At 48.0% G+C, this 5,544-nt stretch overlaps 1 protein-coding gene across 3 annotated transcripts in view; it reads right to left on the bottom strand.

The window, feature by feature from the left end:
* The window catches only part of RDH8 (retinol dehydrogenase 8), a 161,982-nt gene that overhangs the window by 102,471 nt on the left and 53,967 nt on the right, over positions 1–5,544 (bottom strand). The gene's annotated exons all lie outside the window — the stretch shown is intronic.

The following is a 5,544-nucleotide window of genomic DNA, read 5'->3' as shown; positions in this document are numbered from 1 at the left end:
CAGTCGGTCACATGTCCCCACGCTGCGCGGGGTCCGCGTCTTCACGTCCCTCGTGGGGGCGGGGCCGCATCGGAACGCCGCCTTGGATTTCCGTGTCCCCCTCAGTTCGCGCTCCCCCACTTGATAACCCTCTCCTCTCCTCCCGCAGGAACCAGGCGCTAATTAGGACCTGGGCCCCCTACCAGCTCTGAGTCTCTTAACGGGGCTACATCCCCTTTCTGAACCTCAGTTTACTCCTCTGTAAAATGGGTTGATACAGTGGCTACATCCTGGGTATGTGTGTTTGCCAGGCTTGGAGACCCCGGGTAGGGCGCTTAGTAGCACCTGGCGTGGGGTAGGCAAACTAGTCACTGGGCCACCTACTATGTGCCTCTGCCAAAGGAGCAGGTAGTTGGACAAAGGAGAAGATGCTTGTTAAAAATACAGGTTGCTGTTCCCTAGGAGTGCGGCAGCAGTCGACTGTTTAGGGGTTCCCAGGAATCTGCATTGTAAATCGGAGGGTTGAGAATGCTCTTGGCCATAACTTTTTTCTTTTCTTTTCTTTCTTTTTTTTTTTTTTTTAAGTAGGCTTCACGCCCAAGGTGGGGCTTGAACTCTCGACCCTGAGATCAAGAGTCGCATGCTCCAGCAACGGAGCCAGCCAGGGGCCCCTATTATATAAAGATATTGTTTAACAAACAAACAAAAATGGAGATTAAAAAGTATAGGTGTTCTAATGTCTTCTACTTGAACTCCGAAGCTTTGTTTGTGGGTCTGTGCACCCCACCTGGAAACTATTAGTGAATATAAACAGTTCATGGTTCTTTGCGACTGGATGTGGAATTTCAGGCAGGGGGCGGGGCCTGTAGTCTGCATAGAGGACCTGAGATTTTATCCTGAGGGAAGTGGGGAGGCATGGAGGGGCTCTCTTGTTATACATATACACAGCATATACATATTATGTATAGTATATTATCACTACTTACCCACTGGAGAGAGAGGTCACAGCCAGGGTGGGTGACAAGCAGGCAGGAAACAGGTAGGAGGCTGATCCAGCTCCAACATGAATCCGATCTGTTAGATTCTCCTAATGGCCAGTGCTCTTACTCTACACCAGGCACTGTTCCAGGCACTGAGCATCGAACAAAAGAGATCCCTTCTCTCTTAGAGCTGACATTCTAGTGGAGGAGACAGACAAGAAAGATATATGTAATAGGACAGAAGACAGTAGGTGCTACAATGAAAAAATGAACTGGGGTAAGAGTATGGGTAAAGGGGTGGGGGATCAGGGAAGGTGGTAGCAAGTAACCTCTGAGGGGAGACCTAAAAGGAGGTGGGTGAAGAGAGTTGTAGGCAGAATGAGCAGCAAGTGCAAAGGTCCTGAGGTAGGAGCATGGGACTGTTGTGACCAGTTGTAGTTGTTCTCTATTTGCTGCATAACAAATTATCCCCAGAATCAGTGACTTAAAACAATAAACTTACTGTCTCATACAGTTTTTTGTGGATCAGGGAATCTAGGAGTGGCTTTGTTGTGCTTTCTAGCTCCGGGTCTCTCATAAATATCGTAGTCAAGATTTTGGTCCGGGGCTGCAGTCACCTGAATGTTTGGGGCTGGAGGGTCTGCTTCCAAGATGGCTCATTCAACATGGCTGGCTGGTGGGTGCTTGTTGGCCTGATGCCTCAATTCCTCCCTACGTGGGCCGCTTGAGTATGCCCCAACTTGGCTGCTGGCCTCCCCAGGGCAAGTGACCCAACAAGAGAAGAACAGCCAGGTGTATCTTTTATGACCTAGTGTTGGAAGTCACACAGCATCCCTTCCACTGCTACCCTCTGTGTGTTAAAATCAAGTCACTAGATCCAGCTTATATTCAGGGTGAGGGAATCAAGACCCCACCTTCTGCCCATTCCCATCCTCCCATCTCCTGCTGGAGCGTCTCTGGATGCACCGGAAGGCAAGGAGAACAGGGAGCCAGTCACTCTGTCAGTCTCTCAGGATGCAGAGTATTAGACAGTTGATCTGGAAGGACAAACAGCCGATACAACCGGAGCATTTGCAGAATTGGGGCATTTGTAGATGGACAGAAAAACAAACATTTCCAGCGATCACATGGGGGCGCTGTCTACCCACCAACAGTTCACTGAGCTTTGTGACCATCTTGGCCCGGCTGACAGAGTGTGGCTTGTTTGTACAGTGTGGTATGAGCATTACTGCCTTTCATCCTTTGTCTTCGTAAAAAGGTGTGGAAAGGGAGAAGATACATGTGCTGATAACACTGATAAGTGTAGCCTCTGACACGTTGGTATAATTGAGTCAAAGACTGAGCCATTAACTGGGGCACCTGGGTGGCTCAGCTGGTTAAGTGTCCGACTTTGGCTCGGGTCATGATCTCACAGTTTGTGAGTTCGAGCCCCACGTCTGGCTCTGCGCTTTGGATCCTCAGTCTCCCTCTCTCTCTGCCCCTCCTCTCTGTCAAAAAGAAATAAACATTAAAAAAAAAAACAAACAACTGAGTCCTTACTGTTCAATCCAGTCATTAATTTGACAGAAAGTGCTGGGCACCATTTCTGCCCTTCCAGAACTCATGGTCTTAATGATAAAGAGAAACATGAAGCAGATAATATCACAAGTAATTATTATACTTATGATCTATACCAAAAAAAAAAAAAGTAGTAACTGAAGGGTCCATGAGAAAGGGGGACAACATGGGAACCTGACCTGGGGCAGGGTGTTCAGGGAGGGCTTCCTGGAGGAGGTACCTCTTGAGCTGAAGTCCTAACACTTTGAAACACTGTGAGAAGTGTTTGAAACTATGTATTTCATATGATCCTCGCGGTAACCTGGTGAGGGGGGGTGCGGGGGGGGGGGCGCGGGGGGGGGCGCGGGGGGGGCGCGGGGGGGGGGTGAGGGTGGGGTGCGGGGGTGGGTGATATTACCAATAGGAAAACAGGTTCAGGAACTTACTTGAGGCTCTCCGAAGGGTGAAGAAGTTTCCTACTTGAAGAGATGGAGCACGTGCGCATGAGGTGGGAAGGGGTTTGTCCATTACAGGAAGCTAAAGGCCACTATGGCCAAGGGCTTAGTGAGCGGCGGGGGGAGTGGAGGGAAGGGAAGCTCTTGACTTTCAGCTGGAACCTTTGAGGCGTAAGCCTTTGAGGCATAAGCTGGGTGACCAGTTTAATTTTTTTTTTTCAACATTTATTTATTTTTGGGACAGAGAGAGACAGAGCATGAACGGGGGAGGGGCAGAGATAGAGGGAGACACAGAATTGGAAACAGGCTCCAGGCTCTGAGCCATCAGCCCAGAGCCTGACGCGGGGCTCGAACTCACGGACCGCGAGATCGTGACCTGGCTGAAGTCGGACGCCCAATGACTGCGCCACCCAGGCGCCCCTGGGTGACCAGTTTAATTGTGGAGAAAATGGACACAATTGGAGCATGGGTGTGTTTTTCTTATTTTCCCTCCTTTCCCCTATGTTCATCTGCTGCGTTTCTTAAATTCCACATACGAGTAAGATCATAGGTGTCTGTCTTTCTCGGACTGACTTATTTTGCTTAGCATAATACCCTCCAGTTCCATCCTCCTTATTGGGAGAATGTGTGTGCTTTTCATAATCTAGTCAATTTCCCCCCAGTTTTACCAAATGAAGAAATTTAGCAGTGCCCAGAGGTGGGGGGGGGGGGGGAAGGAACTCTCCAAACTGTTAGTAAGGGCATCTGTTGGTAAAACCTTTGGGGAGGGCACTTTGGCAAAACATACTAAAGCATTATGCATGCCTTTTTTTTTTTTTTTTTTTTTTACAGTTTATTTGTTTGAGAGAGAGAGAGAGCCTGAGTGGGGGAGGGACAGAGAGAGAGAAGAGAGAGAGAGAGAGAGAGAGAGAGAGAGAGAGAGAGAGAGAGAACCCCAAGCAGGCTCCACACTGACAGTGCAGAACTCATGTGGGGCTTGAACTCATGAACCCATGAGATCATGACCTCAGCCACAATCAAGGGTTGGATGCTTAACTAACTGAGCCACCCAGGCACCCGAATTATTATGCATGCTGTTTTTTAAATTATTATTTTATTATTTTTTAATGTTTATTTACTTTGGAGAGAGAGACGGAGAGACAGAGAGAGTGCAAGCAGGGGAGGGGCAGAGAGAGAGGGAGACACAGGATCCGAAGCAGCCTTCAGGCTCTGAGCTGTCAGCACAGAGTCCAATGCGGGGCTTGAACCCACAAACCTTGAGATTGTGACCTGAGCCGAAGTCAGACGCTCAACCGACTGAGCCACCCAGGCGCCTCTCCACATTGGATATTTCTGTAACAATTACATTTTTTTTTTTTTTTGCAATAAGCACCCATCACTTATGTAAGCAGAACCAAAAAATACGCAATAAGATAAATCCAATTACTTTAAAAAATTACATGTAAGTCCATCTTTGACAATGATACCTAAGAGATGCAAAGTAGCTTCAGATTTCATAATTTGCGGACTCCTTAGTAAATGTGATGCCCTTTACAGCACAGAAATCTATTGTTTGAGTTTTGCGAAATCAGCTTTAAACACATTTCCAAGAATGCTTTATGTGTGAAGGTTGGGCAACTTGCTTGGGGCTCTACTCAAATAACTTCAGGAAGTGGAAAAATTGCAGTGGCTAAGGTTCCCTGGATGTACCCACGGTGCGCTGGGCGCCAGGGTCTCGGGGGGGTGGGGGTGGGGGTGGTATCTTCAGGGCTTTCAGCCACTCGATCTTCCCTCCACCTTCTGGCTTCAGCATCACTGTCCCTTTTTCAGATGAAGGATCTGAGTTTCAGAGTGGCTAAGCAGAATATGCAGGACACCCAGCTAGTAGGCGACATTGCCAGGACTTGAGTGCAGGCTTGCTGACCACAACACTCCTTCAAGCTGGGATTGAGGCCGGGGAGTAGAAAGGGCAAGGGGGTACGCTGTGGAACCAGTCTGGGTTTGAGCCAATGGCTAACTCTTCCTTAGGCTTTCTGGGACTCTGTTTCCCCATCTCTGAAAGGGGAATAGAGTTGTACAGTTTTCACGCGTTAGTTTAGATAAGCCATGTAGACCTTTGCCATGGGCCACATGTGGCATCTGAGCTCTTGATATGTGGCAGATCCTAATCCAGATGTGCTATCAGTGGTGAACGCACACTGATTTTGAAGACTTAGGTAAAACAACACATCACTGGGTTGTTTTTTTTTTAATTCAAGTTAGACGCAGTGTAGTCTTGGCTTCACGAGTAGAAGCTGGTGATTCATTGCTTACATATGACACCCAGTGCTCATCCCAAAAAGCGCCCTCCTTAATGCCCGTCACCCATCCAACCCATCCCCCCACCCACCTCCCTCCGGCAACCCTCAGTTTGTTCTCTGTATTTAAAGAGTCTCTTATGGTTTGCCTCCTTCTCTGTTTTTATCTTATTTTTCCTTCCCTTCTCCTGTGTTCATCTGTTGAGTTTCTCCAATTCCACATATGAGTGAAATCATGATATCTGTCTCTCTCTGACTTATTTCGCTTAGTATAATACCCTATTCCATCCACGTTGTTCCTGGCTTTTTTTTTTTTTA

This window comes from Panthera pardus, unplaced genomic scaffold, assembly GCF_024362965.1.
Source record: "Panthera pardus isolate Hobbes unplaced genomic scaffold, ASM2436296v1 HiC_scaffold_8, whole genome shotgun sequence".
In the NCBI taxonomy this organism is placed as follows: Eukaryota; Metazoa; Chordata; class Mammalia; order Carnivora; family Felidae; genus Panthera; species Panthera pardus.
The sequence above is the reverse complement of the archived record's forward strand: the minus strand, read 5'-3'. Positions and strand labels throughout refer to the sequence as shown.